Below are 19217 nucleotides of genomic sequence, written 5' to 3' on the forward strand. Positions count from 1 at the left end.
GAGGTTTTGCACTTGTTCTGAACAGTTTTATTGCTGGAAAACATATCTGCTTCAGTAACATAACTATGCAGATTTTTTTTCCATTAGGAAAATTGTATTGTGTTAATATGATGTGACATAGATTTCTTCCAGTGATATAACCCCACTCCAACAATGCATTGTTTTGGCTTAGGCCTTTAAAGATTATGGTTTTTCAGAATTTAAATGCAATAGATACTTCTACCTAGGAGCCATCACCGCTCTATGAAATATTTTTATATGTTCATAGAGTGGATCAGGTGCATGCTACAAACTGAGGCACGTGAAAGGGCACAGTAGACTTTACAGAAATTTTGCTTCTACATTAGCTGCTAGACGGAAAGGCAATAAAGCCAGAGATATGACGCTAATGAACTGAGTTACTAACTTCGTGCCAAATTCAGAGGTGTTAAAACTCACTGCAAGACTGATAGCATAAATACGGTCCTATTTCCCCAATCCCGAGGCAAACTTTGATTACGATTTTCCACCCATCTGGACTATGCTACGTGAGACTTGTCTGCATCCTCTTCCCAGTTCCTGATCTAAGTGCTCACTAAATGCAGTAAATATGTAGTGGCAGCCAGAAATACAAATTAGGACTCTATATGTGGAAAGTGGCTTAAATTATTAGTAAATGGGATTAAGAAGTTGAATTCAGCTTGCCAGTTTAGGTTGCAAAATATTTTCCAAATGTTACTTGTGGGCTTACGGACAGAAATGTTAACAAGAACCACACTGCAAAACGTAATAGATGGACATTGTAGTTTTAGTCATAATAGCAAGTTTAAAGTCAATCAAGCAAGAGTTAAGAAATGACCCATAGAGAAAGCCATAGCCTTTATGGGTGTCTCTAAAACATTTTACAGGGCTGAATCTTCAGATCTACCATTTCCCACCTGATCTTCTCCTTATCTCAAGACTGATTTATCCAAGGGGAGGTAGCAAGATGACATTAAGGCCCCTTCCTGTTACACTTGTCAGTAGGCATAACCCAGGGGACTGTCTCTTCCAGATGCTGTACAAATACAAAGACAGTCACCACCCCAGAGAGCTTGCAGAGTGATCTATATAATACAGGATACAAACACAGATAAAGAGTGCCTGGCAGGGAAACATGCAATGAGTGGGACATATTCCTGAAGCATCAGCAACTTAGCCAGAACTACCGTTTCTTCATTTATGAGAGACACGGAAAGGAAAGAGAGGACAGAAAAAGAAGTCAAAGTATGGTATGGTTCCGTAAGGAATTACATCAGAAACCAATAGTTTAATATCTTACTAACAGAAGTTAATTTGTCTTCTTTTGGTGCTTTGTTCATTGCCATAAATTGATGTGACTGTCATCACTCATTAATTCAGACAATGGGGAAAAGGCAAACAGAATGTTTTGATGGAACTGCCTCCCCTTGCAAGAGGTATTCTTGCTGTATGCTTATTGCTGTGCTTTTCTACTTCTATATTTATTGTTCAGGGAGGAGTAGAATTTGAAAGAAAAAGAAAAATTCTGATTTAGCGTCATTTGTGATCTGTGCTTCAACTCCTGAGGGTTTGTTCCAGGGTAATTTTGTCAACGTAGGGCTACTAGAGCAACTATTCACTCTATAGTACCACACAGTGATGTGTATTAAGTAATAGGACGGAGCAGTGACGGTGCTGCTGCGTAGTGCCCTATCATGACACCACCAGCATTGAACCTAATGGAAGTATTTGCAGTGTTGTGTGCAATTAGTTCCTCATTGCACTGTAGAGGAGCTTTTGACTAAAACTGCCAAGTCTTCTATAGCTAACATTCTGGATGAGATATCTTGGGGGTTAACACAGGGATCATAGTTTGAAATACAGTGTTAAAAACCATGCAGAACACTTTTATAGGTGTAATGTAAATATTCTCAGTTATGGGGTCAGTAAATTGCTTGAAGGAACCTTTGCCCTTATGATGCCTCTGCATTACAGCTTTAATATGCAACTAAGGTTTAAAGTTTAAACTAAAATTTAAAGGAATCCTGTGAAAACTTTTGTTTAGTATTTATTTGCATTCGCCTTGTAGTCTTACTGTTGCTCACAGCTGTTGTTAAAATACACGTTTTATTTCAACTGTGTGGGATAAAGTTTAATAATATCTCTGACATACAGGGAAAAATAAGAAAATGCAGTGATTCCACGAGGGAGTAAATATTGTCTAAAAGTGCAATGTATTCAGTATAAGATGAACCATGTCACAGCTTGTGGATTGTATATAAGATTTCCAGGTTTGCCTGTAGTGTTAGCCTGCACTGGTTCACTTTGGTACTCATTTTCCATTCCATATTACTTCTGACATAATTAAATAATCATGCATTCTTCTACCTCAGCCCTTATCAACACGTTACCTGATATCTGAAGGGCCAATTCTTTCTCTTAGGCAGAGGTACCTAGCTGCAGAAAGGAAATAAAGATATAATCTAGTTTTGAGTAGATCTCAGACAACTAAGCTATTTATCACTTTTCAGTATCTCTTTGCTACATGCCATTATCAAAAAGCAAGGCTATTTTTCCTACTAGTGTACAGAACTAATATGACTTCTTGACGCTAGCAGTCATAATCACTAAATACATTATTTAACCTTCTTATTGTTGACTTTTCTGGAAAGCCTTTTTCTTTTCAGAATTCTCTATCTCCTTAACCTTCCCAGCAGAGATAGTGAGGCGGTGTCAACATAACAGGCACCCCTTTTGGAAGATTCCAGTTTCTCACAACAGCATCTTCTTCCATAATATTTCTCCATATTATTTAAATAAGTGTGTTACAAATGTTTAGAACTGCAGGTGTCGCCTGCTGTCTGCTCGAGTCTTTCTTCTAATGTCCTTGGTCAAAGCATCCTGGTGATGGTGGGAATGACATAACAGCAATGAATCAATGTAAAGTGGAAAGCTACAACCCAACAATTTTACTTGTTTTCAGAAAGCAATAGCATAGATGTAAAAGGGACATAAATGACATTAGAAATGTAGTGAATTTCCAGCTGTTAAAAAGAATTGCTTTCTCTGGAATTTATTACTGCAGGAAGCTGTGATGAACAAATCTAAAGCAGGTTTAAATAACTTCTTTACTTCCAGATGCTGTTGACGCAAAAGTTAAAGGAATACTAACTCACCTTAAAAGCATTCAGATTATACAGTGTCCCTGTTGCAATGTGTTATGCTTTCTGTTGAAAAAAAGTATCTGGTCCTGGAACAAGGTTGGACTAAATGGTCAGTGGGATTAATCTAAAGTAGATTACAGCTAGGAGTGTAAATACCTCTCTAACACTTTGCTATTGTCAAGCATAAACTAGTAAAGCTTTCCAGATTCTTTGATCGTTTGCTCTTTTCTCAATAGGCTTTGAGATGTGACTCTGTTCCAGGGTGCCCAGGTGCCTGCTCTAACTCAACATAAAAAAACCCCTTTCTTCTCTAACCTCTCCAGTGAGGTGATGTCCCATAACTCCCATAATGGTGATTGAAGATCCTCCATTCTTCTTTCTGGGTGACCAGAAGATGACAAAATTACACCTGAATACTGCTTTGGTTACAGTGAGATACTACAGAGTAAGGTCTGAACACCTGTTCCAGTTTCACACAGGTGAAAAGCTAGTTTGAAGTAGATTCAGCTCATCTAAAAATCATAAACTTTACTTACTGTTGATCAGACTATGGTAAAAGAAAATCTTTTGGAAAGGATGTTTCTAGCCACACAAACACAGAAGAAATGTGACAGGCAAGAATAAGACTTATTTGTTCAGCCTCATAGCTTGAATGCAGGTTCAGATTCCTTAGAAATAAGTTCATCCACTCAAACTGGCTGAAAAATTGCGTTTTAGAATTACAGAAATCAATAAGCAATTTGCAGACAGGCCTATCTGGAATTATTTGTAGTTTCAGAAAAATGTCTTCAAAGCCAAGGTCTGCCACTAAACCTTTATTGATGGTTTTTTTTCCTTCAATACATGATCACATGTCCCACAGGACTATCTTTAAAACTGAGGTAAACCTGGAACTGCAAGCACTCCACAGAAACCATGAAAACTGAGGAGCTGACTGAGCTAACACTTAACATTTATCAGAGAGGCACAGATTTTAAAGTGCTTATCGAGAAATGAGAGCAGTGAAGAAAATCAGCACAAGAATATAAACTACATTAGTGTGTAACAACTGGAGAAAGGATTGTCTCATATTCTCTTTGATATCCGAGACACATCTCACCTATTCTGGGATGACATTAGATGTCCAGACTTTATGTCAGCAGTGGCCAAATCTCCAAGTTCAAGTCTGCTGCAAAAATTGTTCTACATGGTATTAATCTAAAATAGAAGAATCAGATCTGTAAAATGAAATTAATTTTGCTTTAATGAGTTTTCTTTGCTTATTTTAAAGTGGTGGGAATAGACGGGGTTTGTTTCAGGGAAAGTTGCTGCATTTACTTTTACATGATTGTCATAATATCTTTTTGCTCCTCTATAAGGGAAGTTATATGGGACTAAACACCCAGTGCCACTTCTAAATGTAATGTTCAGCTTCAAACTCCTGAAGAGCTTTTCTTTTATAAAACCATGGCTAGTTTTTGCTTTCTTTTTCCATCACACTGACAGTCATTAAATTTGTATGCTCTGAGGCCAAATAACAGTCAGTGTCTCATTACTGTTCATTTAATCAAGCTCCAATTCAGAAGACGACAATAGTTGTTGCCTATTCAAGCCCAACATATTGTCAGGTAGGAATGGGTGAATTATGTAGATAATAAATGTAGTAATCACTGAACCTAAAGGCATATTGTTGCTTTTATAGGTAGATAATTCAAAAAGAAATTAAGCCAAGGGGAGAAACTTTTCACAGTGTATGTCAGAATAGATGATATCTGGGAAGCTTTTTATTACAATAGCTCAGTGAAATCTAGTTTCTTGATTTCACAGTGGAGCTCTGAGCAACAGCTCAGATTGGTTCCTGCCTTAAAGGTTCTGTACCCCTCCTGATGCTATTGAATATTAGAAGAAATTTCTGACACAAACTTCATGTTTCCCAAAGGCAACAAATTTCTATAAAATACCATTGTTTAAAAAACATGCAGTACCTTAGTTTTCTTTTTTTCATATAACTCAGAATAAGTTAATATGTCCCAGGGAATGTAATTTTGCAGTACTGTAGGCAACAATAAAATCCCAAGATGTAATGTTCTGTATAATAACTGATCTTAGAAAATGGTTTCGCAGGTGCCTGCTAAGAACTTTTACTTCATTTCTCCTAAAAAATCTCTGCTTTCAAAGAACAACAACAAAACCACACACCCCCAACAAATAAACAAACCCGCCAGAAAAATCCAGCTTTGACTTCCTTGTAGCTCTTTTTTCTTTTTCAGTTTGATCCTGCTCAGTGATGGCCTAAACTCTAACTGGCATTTTTTCCTCAAGAACTTTTTTTTCCAAACTTTTCTGGACGGACATAGAAGGATTTAGGCTGGTTATCTTTTCAGTCAATTTGTAATAATTTTCAGAGGGAATATTGACACACAGAAAAATTTAATTTTCTTGAGTTTTGGAAATAGTATTTTCACATATATTAGCTCCTCACTCTACATGTCCTTCCTTTCTCTAGAATAATAAGTGAACAATGTACCTAATGGTTTAGTCTGCATGTTAGAGACACATTTGAAACCCTGATGCTTATTTGACAGGAGTGATGAGCAATAATAGTTGAAAGCGAAGTCAGTGAGAACTGTACTGTAGACCACCAAGCAGCTACATGAGGAGCGGTACTATGGAAAGGTTAGTTCTTAGTTGTCATCAGTTGGCCACACAAGTTATGAGAGCTTTTGTGGCTTTTAATAGGTACCACTGTACTTTTTCATCTCTCTTAATGTCAATTAACTATTTTTGAATTTATATGATCTCATTGTATATAGTCACTTGAATGTACATCATATATTGGACTTAATGTCTCTCCAACTCTGTGGGAGCAACTTGGGATAATGTCTGTCTTTTTTCACAGGTTGATCATATTACTGATTTGTGGTTGGAGGTTACCAGCCATACCTAGGTCATTCTCTTTCTCAGTTACCTCAAACTGGTGGGCATTTATAGAAGCAACAAAAATGTAATTAAGCATCAAGTGCCCTTCATATTCCTACAGAATATTTCTGTTTTCTTCTATATTGACAGTGCTTCTAGCATAGGATTATCAGCAAATATCACTGACTTCAAATAACCTGGTGCACATTTTGTACAAAAAATATAGATGAAAATACTACGATCCATCCCAACTCCCACCCCTCAGGGGTTCTGGTAGAGAAGTCTCTTCAGGCAAATGTTTCCCTTTTCAGTGTTGCCTTCCATCCCACCAAATAATTCACTTTTCATCACGAGCCACTGTCAATCCATACCTTTGCTGGATGCCTACATATTTTACATTTATTCCACATATCATCATCTTCCTTTTTCTTTGTGAAATCTGTCCTTCATGCAAATTATGGATTTTCATTCGGAAAACAAATGAAATAAAGAGTGATGTAACATTGTAATTCACAGAAAACTGGAGAGGTGGTTAAGAGGCCTGCTTGATGGGAGACAAAATGTTCAGAAATAATGATGGGAAGATTAACCTGTTCATAGATGAACTGCCCTCTCAATATCTGAATAATTCTGAAGGGACAAAATTTATATTATACTTCTAAGCACTGAATCAAGGTTAAAAGTTCGAGTTTAAAGGAGGCAAAACATAGTCAGGTTAAACCTGAAGGAAATAATTTTCAGATACAACTGTGTGGGAGATATAGATGTGTACAAGACAGAGGAGAGAGATATTGCAGTTTGTCATTCTTAGATGCAAGAATGTGTTCAAATATTTTATCCTAACTGTATTTTTACGCTTGCTACTGTAGAACACTTTTAAAGGCACTATCTATAATACGGCAGTCTAGCAGAGTTTGCTTTTACTGAACAAAGTCTAGAAGGCATGAGAAAAGCTGCGATATTCTTTAGTATTTGTTGAATAAAGTGCCAGAAGGAAGATTTAACATTTTTCCATGTGTCTGCTTTGAAATGCAAATTCATTTCTATAGACATTGATTTCCAGAGGAATTAAGTTTGATTAAAGACTGCACAGTAAAGTTGTCTACTGAAAGCACATAATAGGATAAAAATTTGCATGATTTGAAGTTTTAAATGGAAAGTCTGTGCCAGGTTCTCTCTGACTACGCGACAACAAAACTCTTTGGAGCTGTTTCATAACCGTAGGTATGTTCCTAATGTCTTAGTTCAGCTGTAGCTGTTAACTTCAACCCACCTCTTTTCTGACAATCTGACTGTCTCAGTTGCATATATGTTTTTTGTCTTCTAAGCCTGTTGTGAAGCTACCAAATTCCTATTGTAGCTATGACCCACTGAAGTGATTCTATATTGGTCTTGAACTTACTTATAAACATGAATCAAGCTTCTGAACATACTTGATCCCAAATACTGATCACTTGGACCTTTTTTTTGAAAGAGGTGGTGAGGTGGCATCTATTACGACAGCTGTCTATTTGAAAGCTGAATTTCAGCACTGTGTTTTGAAGCAAACTTAGAGAAATCTTTTTTTTATATGCAGTATTTCTGTAAGACACCATCTAGAACACGATTCTTTTAGCAAGTCCTAACACTTCCAGCTTGTCTGATTTTTAAAGGCAAGTAAAGAGTTCTTGAGCTTCCTTCCTTAAAGTCTACTCTTTAGCTTCACTTTCGTATGTTGATGGTGCAAGTTGACAGGGCTGACAAATTTGCAAGGTTATTGGTATAGCATCTGCAAACATGACTTTGGAGCTTATAAAATATGCCTTCCTTTCAGAGTGTAGTGCAGATAAATACCTCTGCTGAGGAGCCTGGTTATTACAGCTTTTTGAATAAAGACTAGGTAACAGGGTCTGAGAAGTGTGTAGAGGGAGAAAGAGAAGGATGGCATTTTCCCTCCTCTTATAAAACAGATAATGGCCTTTATAAATAAGGAAACAATGGTTGGGGCCAAGGCTGCCACCCAGCAATCCAGCCTGAATTCTATTATTTGGAGAAGTATTCTGCAAGATGGATGGGGTTTCTTCATCTGAGGAGTGTCTTTCACTTCAAGTGGAAAGCTGTGACATGAGTGTACTCATATCAGGTCATACATATCTAATTGTTTGCTTCCTTGAATAATGCAAAGAGTTATTGGGATACCTGCTTGTGAAGGCTAATTACCTCTATTGTGTTCTGCTGCCTTGGTAGCATAGTTGTTCCTTAGACACTGACTCACTAGAAATGATTTGTCTGGAAATTCAATTTGACTTTGGCCTACAGCTCAGGAAAAAAAATCCAGCATTCATTAAGTTTACTAATGATGAAGTTTTGATTTTGTGAATTTCTCAACACCTGTCTTATTAGATGCAAGTGTCATTTTTCTGGCGTGGAAAACACCACACTTGATAACAACTTGTAGGTAATTTCAGCCTACAGGTTTACTCCTTCCCTGATTCAAATACCATCATCCCAGATAAATGAGATTTGTCACTCTGAGAGGCTTTTCTCAGGGAACAGGGATAAAAAATAATTTATCATGCTGCCTTTCAGTGTTGCCTTTTAGATGCGTTGTTAAATTTCAGCTTTCTCTCTGTGCATGGTGAATCCTAGCATAGTTTCTCATAATTCTATCTATAGGTTATAAGGGGTGGCTTTTTTATTTGATTTTCTTTCCTATTTTTCTTTGTAAGTGATCAAACATCCTGTGATATTTGATGGTTTTCCTTTATTGCTCTTCAACAAATAAAATTGTTATTGTTGTCTTTTATAACACTTCATGTAGTAGTTTTTAACTTCAGTTAGGCATATCAACTCAAAAGAACAAAGATTTCATGACTTTGAAGTACATGATATAAATACTACCCATTCTATTCAGAATGTAATTACAGACATGTACACCACAGATCTGAGACCTTATTAAACTTATGTTGTCTCTTCCATTGTTTAGATTTTAATATTTGGACTGTCAATTAAATCGCTTTGATTACATTGCTTAAAATATTACCCCTAGCTATTGTGAGTGTTAAAGTAATAAAACCTGACTGCTGGATAGCAACCATTATTGTGCAGTCCAGGCTAATAGAGTATCAGTACCAGAATCTGACACAAAGCTTAAATCTGCTTCAGGACTCCAAGATGGAAATCTGGTGCATTTTCTAATGTAATGGAGTTTCAGATGTAGCCACAGAAACTGTGTATTTATATATATGAAGTTAAGTGCAGAGGCAAAATAATCCTAGCTTTGTCTACAAAAAAGTGGGGTATAAACTTGACCATTCCACTTTTTAAGTGAGATTTGGGGTTAATGAAATACTAGAACAGAACAGAACAGAATAGAATAGAATATTTCAGTTGGAAGGGACCTACAATGATCATCTAGTCCAACTGCCTGACCACTTCAGGGCTGAACAAAAGTTAAAGCATGTTATTAAGGGCAATTGCCCAAATGCCTCTCAAACACTGACAGGCTTGGGGCATCGACCACCTCCCTAGGAAGCCTGTTCCAGTGTTTGACCACCCTCTCAGTGAAGAAATGCTTCCTAATGTCCAGTCTAAACCTCCTCTGCTGCAGCTTTGAACCATTCCCATGAGTCCTGTCACTGGATAACAGGGAGTAGAGCTCAGCACCTCCCTCTCCACTTCCCCTCCTCAGGAGGCTGTAGAGAGCAATGGGGTCACCCCTCAGCCTCCTTTTCTCCAAACTAGACAAACCCAAAGTCCTTAGCTGCTCCTCACAGGACATGCCTTCCAGCCCTTTCACCAGCTTTGCTGCCCTCCTCTGGATGCGTTCCAGGACCTTCACATCCTTCTTAAATTGTGGGGCCCAGAACTGCACACAGTACTCAAGGTGAGGCGGCCCCAAGGCTGAATACAGCGGGATAACCACCTCTTTTGACCGGCTGGTTATGCTGTGTTTGATGCACCCCAGGACACGGTTTGCCCTCTTGGCTGCCAGGGCACACTGCTGACTCACAGTGAGCCGGCTGTCGACCAGCACCCCCAGATCCCTTTCTGCAGGGCTGCTCTCCTCTCCCAATTTATACTCGTGTCCAGTATTACCTCAGTACTTAGTAGCAGGAGAAAAGGAACAGAAAAAATCCCGCAGAACCTACAACAACAAAATTAGGAAAACAATGGAGTACAAAACAAAAAACATCATTCTGCCACTGTACAAATCCATAGATGTGCAAACCTTGAACACTGGGCCCTCATTTCCAAAAAAAAGATGTCATAAAACTTGGAAAAAGTGTAGTGAGGAGAACAAAGATCAAAGGTGTGGGATAGATTCCACGCAAAGAAAGACTGAACAAGCTAAGAGTTTTTGTCTTGTAAAGGAGACAACTTAAGGTGCTTACTACTGAGGGGTTAAAAAAATGTGAAGGGCTGCGCACTGTTTTTTTTCAACACAGGAATGAGGCCATCAAATCAAACCTTGTGTGAACCAAATCAGAACAAAAGGAAATGGTTCTTCATGCAAAAGATATCTCACTAAAAGGTGATACAGATGTAAAAAAATTTATAGCTTCAAAATAAAACTTGAGATGTATTTAGAAGAAAGATCACTAAAGGTTATACAGTAGACAAACTACTCAGAAATCTGAACAGAAGTGAACTGTTTTCTCAGAAAAATGTAGAAGTTTTTGCTTTAATAAAGCAAACCTATGAAATTTATTTAGGTTTTCAGCCAAACATTCAAATAATTTTGTCACAAACCAAAATAATTCAGATGTGCATACACAGTGTTTCAGAAGCACAGTCATAGTGCTTTGAGAAAGTTCGTGATCCAGCATTGTTCTCCTCCTCTGGGGTCCAAGCTTTTTAGCTGACCTCTGTCTTTCATGATCCATCACAAGACTTCTTCACAGAACAACAAGATAATAATATGCTATGAGAAGATACAGTCTTTCTATAACCTAGTTTTCAGAGAGGACTGCAAAAACAAGGGTCAGCGATGTATACTTCTTTTTAAAAAAATATATGTATTTCCTTCAATTTTTAGTTTTCTAAGTTTTGTATGGAAAATTTTGACTTATATTGTCTAAGACCTTCTCAGACAACAAGTCCTTCCCCAGTAAGCTCGATCTCAAATATCTTGACAACATGCAAAGCTCAGACTAAGTAAGATCTTAGCAAACCTATGTGAATTACAAATGTGTTTCTTTGGTTGTGGGAATAGCTACATTTTGTTGGAGACTGAGCTCACGTGACTTTTAAAGCTTTGATTTGAAATGGGAGTGAAAGCATTAATTTCAGGAGACTTTATATTCTTCTGTTGCTGCCTGTTGTGTTTTGTGGGATTTGCCTGTTGTCATTGAGTGTACTCATTGTGAATACAAGTGATTGCTTGTGTACCTGCAACAAGGTCATGGGTTTAAGAGTATCTAGCCATCATGCTGATTCCTTCATCAGTGATTTTGCAGACTGAAAAAAAGAAAAATATGGCACAGGTATGGAATGGTCTAGAAATGAGTAGATGAATGCTGATGAGGTTGCATAAGGAAAGGTTTTATCCTTCAGCTTGTTCTTTTCATTTTTTTTTTTTTTTTTGCCAGCTCCACTAGTACTTTGATATTTTATCTCCTTGTATTTTAAATGTGCCGGGGTTTGTATTCTGAGTCAGGTTTTTCCTCCTGCATGGTTACAGCTATAGATACAGGATTAGCATTCTGAAGCACCAAAACAGTCCCCTCCAGAATATTCCCCTCTAAAATTTCTGAAGATATTTTTCTGAACACGGAAACTGCTTTGTTATTTATTTATGTATGTGTTGCTGGCTACTGTTCTGTTCTGCTTTCTGAGCTTTTTGCTTTTGGGAAAATAAGCATTACTGTGCTTTACAGTTTCAGGTTTAGCCAGCAACACTTTTGACAGTTGAGGTAGGGGTCTTGTCAGTGAGAGAGTCCTGCAGCTAATTTTCATCTCGTTTTTAGTGGTTGAGGCTCTGAAAATTATTTCTGACCTCATGAAACCAAGAAGTGAAATGATTGTTTTTCTTTTTTGGTGCGTTTTATTTTCATGTAATTTGTAGTAAAAGAAAAGAAATGAAAAATTTCAACCTCACAGGCAAAAAAGTTGTTTGCTTTCAGAGTAACCTCTACTTGGGAAAAGCAAAAAAGTTTGCAAGACTTAGGCCTGCCTGACTGGGACATGTGTCATAAGAAAAGGACTAGAAGCCTTGAATAAGTTGCGGTGACTCATTTTACCAGATGCTCTATCAACGCTGTTTTGATGCAAACCCTTCCTCTGCCTGGGGAGAGATTCTGAGTTGTGTTTGCCTTCTTTCACATGCTTCTTTCTTGTGATGTGGCAGCTTTCCAGTGTGCCACCAAGAACCAGAGCTCTGGATGATGGGTATTTGAGCTGTGCAGTTCTCTAGTTTGCTGAGCTGTTACAGCAGTAAGGATGCTGCTGGTGGTACTCTAAGCCTGCTTGTCAGCATTACAATGTGATTAGGAGAGGACAATTTGCTGGAAGAAACAATTTCAGTCAGCTTGATGATCTCTAGCACGCTTGAAAAGTAAAATAACTTTGCAGTGAAATCCAAGTAAGCAGTATGGTCTTCTTGGGCAAGATTTGCAAGGAATTTGGGCATGATTTATGGAACTGCAGACAGAAGCTGTACCTACTACCCTTTCCCATTCCCCAGCAAGATAATACCTTCCCTGTCTGATTTGAAAGCATGGATTAGAACCCACGTTCCTCCCCCTGTTCCTTATTTTACACTATTTCCGGATGGAAAATCTGGGTGCCCCTACTCTGACTTGAGGGGGATTTCAGACCCTCCTCTCTCAAACTCTAGTTCTGCATCTCAACCCTCAGTTCAGAGGGTAACTGGAACCAATGCCTTTGCCAGAACTAATTTGTTATGAAGCAGGACAAAGGAGTCCTTGCAGCAGCAAAACTCTCACAGAAAACCAGAGGAGTAGAAAAAGCCATTATTGAAAATAATATTCTTACTAATAAAACTCCAAACACAGAAAACAAGGCAGAGCATGTATATATTTTATGACACTGCCTCAGAAAAGGCAAACAGAATAGAAGCAGGTACATAGTGTGTCTACCCTTTCACTCCCAATACTATTCACCCAAAGCAGAGAGACAGTATTTTTGCCCATAGGATATTTGCACCCTTAAGAGCAGCAACAGGTGGAGATTTTAAAACCCTTTATATTAAAAAAGACAACCAGATTTTCTGTGTTTTGGCCAGTGACATATTAACTGATAGCTATGATAGTCCATGAATGGAGTGTACCACTATATTGTCATTAAATATAATTTTAGACTATGTTGTGCTTTTTATTTTCTGTTTGACTTTAGGAAGGTGGACTTGGTAACAAGATTTTTTTTTCAGAGAAAAATTATGACAGAGCTCAAGCTTTAAACTCAGGTTTGTGCATTTGTTTCTTTTAAACACCATTTTATATTAACTGCCATGCACTATTTCCTTTGTGTTCTTTCCACAAATGCGTGAACAAGCCTCTATATTGCTCTCCTGAGAATTGTGTAGTTTCAGTGTGCTATAGGGTCTACATTCATAAGTAAAATAAATAAACTTCCATGACGTTAAGCAAATAAGCACCACCTAATAATGTAATAGTCCAGTCTTTGGTAGTGAAATGACATTTTTCGTTTATTTTTATATACTGTTTTTGAGAAGGAGAGAATTAACTTGTACATAACTGTGGAAATGTGATTAGAGAAAATCATGAGGATCAGTTTACAAATGAATGTCAGTAAAAATTCATTAAGATAAATCAGGTAAATAGAATAAACCAGGATTTAAATTAGTATTACACAAGAGATAAACAGAGCAGAAAGAAAAAAGAATTATAGTTATTTAGTTGGTCAGGTCTTAGGTTAAGTATGACTAACCAGAGAACTAAACTAAGAAAATATGTAGTTATTTGTACAATTTTGCAAGCTACTGTGATTCTCTTGAAGCAGGGATGCTGTGTCATAAGAAGAAAATCAATCTAATGGGAATATTGGGCTGCAACAGTGAATGGGCCAAGTTTCTTCATCTTAACTAATTCTTTTCTTACAGAAAAGATACTTGAGTATCACTTTGTGTAATATCAGGTGAAAGCATAAGAGGCAAAGCCACAAGCATGTCGAAGTCTATTTAACTCTGATTCAGAAAAACATATTGGGCCTCAAACATTTTTTTTTTAAATACAATCTGAGTGAAAGGAATGTCTGCATGGGTCGGACTAGCTCTCCTGCTGAATTACACTGGTAACTTACCGGTCTATACAAGGGTTATTTCATGTGTTTTTACAGTTATACTCTTATTTACACATCCTACATGTACCAAAGAAGAGACCACAGCAGTCAGAAAACATGTGCCTATTCCCTGCAATGCTGTCACATCTTCTTAATAGGAATTGTGTTCCTACCTCATGAAAGCATTGAGAGAAAACTATTTAATAGTCAAAATCTTGTATAGAAAATATAGAATATATGCTTCACTACATCAGCCACCAAGATTGGGGTCTACATGGCGGCAGGGCCTATGCACATGCACACAGTAAGAAGGCAGCCCTTGACACACAACAATTTGTGACACCAACAAATGAGACCAACAGAAAATTAGTATAGAAATGAAGGCAGAGGTGCAGTGAATTTTGCAAGTTTCAAGATCAAAAGCAAGGTCATGTTAAAAATTCCCTATTACAGTATTATTACTTGATTTTTTTTTTAATGCTATCTTGGGAAAAGATTTCTAAAACTCAGCTAAAGTGCAAAACTTGAGCCTTTTGCTAGCACCCTCTCACATACGGAGGACTATGGACACTGACATGTAGCTTAGGTCTGCATGGGCTCTTCCACAACTTGCTGAAGGACCGTGGGTGGTGCAGGTCCTGGCACTGCCTGCCTACACACGTCACTGAGCCAGGCTCACATCAGTATAACAATGTGTTGATGGAGCTGCAAGAAAACTTCTGACAGCTTCTGACAAACTTCTGTATGTTGCAACTGTGAGGAGGGTAATGTATGCTTGATCTAAATTGATTAGATGAGTTTGGAAATCTCCCTCCAAAGAGCGCAAAACCACCATATGATGAAAGTCACAGCAATACAGCACATGTTGCAGCAGGTCTTATCTATCCGTGACAAGCCAGGTCTTACTTGTATGCAGCAGCTGTTTATCAGGGACTTCTGAACATCAAGCTGTTTACTTAGCAGTTGATAAATGGGGCACTGCAGCTCTCTCTTCTGCAGGTCTCCGCCGCCTTCTCCTCTTCCCTGCTTGGTAGATCCGCATTCAACTATAATAAGATAAAATTACTGCAGACTTGCTGCCAAAATGAACCATTCTAAGTTAATTAATTCCCATGATTTTAATGCAGTTCTTTTAACTTTTTGGCACTAAGACTGAATGTCATGATGGAAGATTTGGTTCAGTAATTACAATCTGTTGAAGTCAGTGGGATTTCTGCAAGAGCAAAGAGTTACTGAGCATTATGTAAATGAGCCAGAATCAGTATACAGCTATTAAATGACCACTAAGGAAGAAAAACTGTTGGTGGCTATAAAGGCTTATAATTAACACTGGTGGAAAGAAATGGAGCAAAGGGCAATCTAGGCTGAATGCTAGAAAAAATGCTTAATGTTAAGATCTATCTAACTCTAGAATAGCTCACAGACTAATGGAAGCAACTTTCAATTATTACACTGGACAGGACAAAGCACTAAAATATGTTTTAGGAGCTTATTCTGAAATGGTGAGCTGGATAATGACTTTTTGGAATACGTGAATAATCTTTTTTTCTTTTAAAATCTTGTTAACCAGGCTGTAGTTTTAGGCAGTAACTTCCCTTCTGCCTGAAGATTTTGTCTTCTGAGTTGCAGGTGTAGGGAAGCATGTGTAACTTGGAAAATATAATTCTGGTATGTGACAGGTAGAATTTTCCAGTTCCCTTTTGTCGTGGTTTAAGCCCAGCCAGCAACTAAGCACCACACAGCCGCTCACTCACTCCCCCGAGGTGGGATGGGGAAGAGAATAGGAAAAGTAAAAGCGAGAAAGCTCGTGGGTTGAGATGAGAACAGTTTAATAAGTGAAATGAAATAAAATGCAATAATAACGATACTAATAATAAAAATTGTAATGAAACGGAAAATAACAACAACAAGAAAGGCAAGTGATGCAAATGAAAACAATTGCTCACCACCCTCCGACCAATGCCCAGCCCAAGCAGCGGTTCCTCGGCCAGATTTTACCCTAGCTTATATACTGAGCATAACATCATATGGTATGGAATATCCCTTTGGTCAGTTGGGGTCAGCTGTCCTGGCTGTGTCCCCTCCCAACTCCTTGTGCACCCCCAGCCTACTCGCTGGTGGGGCGGTGTGAGGAGCAGAAGAGGCCTTGACTCTGTGTAAGCACTGCTCAGCAGTAACTAAAACATCCCTGTGTATCAACATGGGTTCCAGCCCAAATCCAAAACACAGCCCCATACTGGCTACTACGAAGAAAATTAGCTCTATCCCAGCCAAAACCAGCACACCTTTAGAAAGCAAAAACAAACAGGGGAGTTCAGAAGTTTCAGAAGAAATCTAAACTAAAAGCTTTCATGTAGAGTTGAGAAAGTTGCAAGCTCATACACAGCAAGGAAAATGTTAAAGTGGGAAGTGGGAGAAGAGCCTGGAAACAGGCTAGACAAAGTTGTACTTAATTCCCTAATGGTTCATGGAATCAGAAAAGGGTTGAGGTTGGAAGAGACCTCTGGAGGGCACCTGTCCAACCCCCAACTCAAGCAGGGTCATCTATAGCCAGTTGCCCAGGACTGTGTCCAGTTGGCTTTTGATTCTCTCCCGGCATGGAGACTCCACAACCTCCCTGGGCAGCCTGTGCCAGTGCTTGGTCATCCTCACAGTCAAAGAGTGTTTCCTGATGTTCAGAGGGAACCTCCTGTGTTTCAGTTTGTGCCCATTGCCTCTGGTCCTGTCACTAGGCACCACTGAAAAGAGCCTGGCTCGTCCTCTTTGCACCTTCCTTTCAGGTATTTCTATACATTAATAAGATCCTCCCTGAGCCTTCTCTTCTCCTGATAAAGCAGTCCCAACTCTATTAGCCTTTCTTCATAGGTTCCCATAGGTTACAGGTGCCCTTAAGACCTCTGTTTCTCTAAAAACAAGAATAAAAAGAACGCAAAGATATTAGGGAGTGGTTTCTGCATTGTGCTGCTCTTAGGCTGAGGCTCAGAAAGCATTAATATTACTTAGCTATGTACTATTCTGTGTATGCATATGATGTTAATGAGTCCTCTTAGCAAAATTTATTAGGCACTTTTCTTTCAAGTACTGTACATCCAGTATATGACCCAGCTTGGTGGCAGCTTATGTGATGGTAAATGCATTGACCAGATGAGATCTCCCAATGCAGGTCAGACGCAACCTGGTCAAAGATGAATGAGGTCACCCCCAGCAGCATCCCAGGGTGCACAGTAATGTGGGCCAAGAGAGGATGGCACTACACTGCAGGTCAGTGAAGAACTCATGGATGAGCAGAGAGTGGGAACCAATTGTCTTGCAATGGTTGTGTGAGGCTTGACAGATTTGGAAATTGCATTTGAAACACTGGATCTGAAAGTGATTTTCACTGTTACCATAGTACAAGGTCATTATTAACAGTTATACTCTGGAGACTCCAAAATCTATATGATAATGACTTGCAAGAGTGACAATACAAGCAAATATACTGTGCTGGTATGGTGGATAAAAGGAATGTAACACAGATGCCTTATGTATAAACAGTTGTAAATTGCAACTAATCTATGGTACATGTGTCAGAGAAAATAGCCAATGGTGCATACTGAGAAACAAATCATGTCTTAATTCCAGTGGCTTAAATAATATTAACTCATGATCTATTCTCCTTCATGGTACGTAAAAGGAATGTTGTGGATACAAGATTAATCTTTCCTTGTTAGTGAAGTGAAAGCCCTTGAGGTTATTGAAAGCGTACAGTGTGTGACTGAGGACTGCTCCTGGTGTGGTGAAGTGAAGCTCTTCTCTGAACCCCATTCTGTGGTAAATGAATACAAAGTTCTCTGCAGGGTGGAGGCAAACATCAAAAAGACAGGAGTTTCTGTTGGCAGGGAGCTAAATGGGGTGGACTCGTTTCACTTTCTCGAGGCTTCTTTAATTTGGACCATGTTCTTTTGTTTCGATACCAATCTCCAAATAACGCTTGAGCGATGGAGAAGCGGCAAAGGGAGGCACCTGTTGAGAAGGACGCGGTGGTGTGCTGTTGCCATTCGACCCGCAGTGGGAACACTGCGATAATCCGCCTGTCCCTTTGGGCATGCTGCTCTGGGCATGGAATGGGGAGGCTAAGAACAGGCTCTGAAACAAACAACAACTGTAATTAACATTACGCAGTAATTAGCAAGTAACTTTATTCGAGCTGGCTGGAATGTTTTGGGGAAACTCTGGGCATGTCCTACCTGTGTGTCAGAAGGTCATAAAAATCCTTTGGAGCTCAGGGAGCCAGCCTCACTTCCACTAGTCAGAGAAAAAATATTAAATTGGGTTCATCGGAAGTCTGGAAACTGAAGTATTTTTGCTATCTTACAGGGAAAAAGGCTATATTTTTGTGTCAGGAATCTGGTCAAATTCAGTATATCTGTTTCCCTTTACTGGAGAGAATCTAAAACTCCCTGAAAAACTTTAGAGTAAGTATCTTGTTGCCACATGAGTTTTTGGCTTTTGGATACTGTTTAATTAAATAGAAAAAACCTGCACAGGTTTTTTTTTTCTTTTTTTTTAACTTATTTAATCCCAACTTCAGTTGCCAGGAGAGAGTTCCTTAGGAAGAGGAAGTTAACTTTGTGGCTGTGTTTTCAAACTCTAATAATCTGATTTGTGAGAAGATGAGAAAATGTAGATGGCACATGGATTTCATGTCTCATCTCTGTGAGGTGATGGAGTGAAGCTTGAGAAGGATGACTGAAAAAGCTTAACTTGCAGGTCTGAAGTCTGAGTCATGCAATTATGTGTAACAGTCTCTTAAATAAAATTTAGCCCACCTTAAAAAGTAGACTGATAATATCTGTACCTTCTGATTTTATGGTTACTGCTTAAATTGAGAGCAGTCACCATTCCTTTCTTAGATGGTGGTAAAAAGAACAACAAGGGGTTGGGCTAAAGAATCTG

The sequence above is a fragment of the Gavia stellata genome, chromosome 3 (genome assembly GCF_030936135.1).
Source record: "Gavia stellata isolate bGavSte3 chromosome 3, bGavSte3.hap2, whole genome shotgun sequence".
Taxonomy (NCBI): Eukaryota; Metazoa; Chordata; class Aves; order Gaviiformes; family Gaviidae; genus Gavia; species Gavia stellata.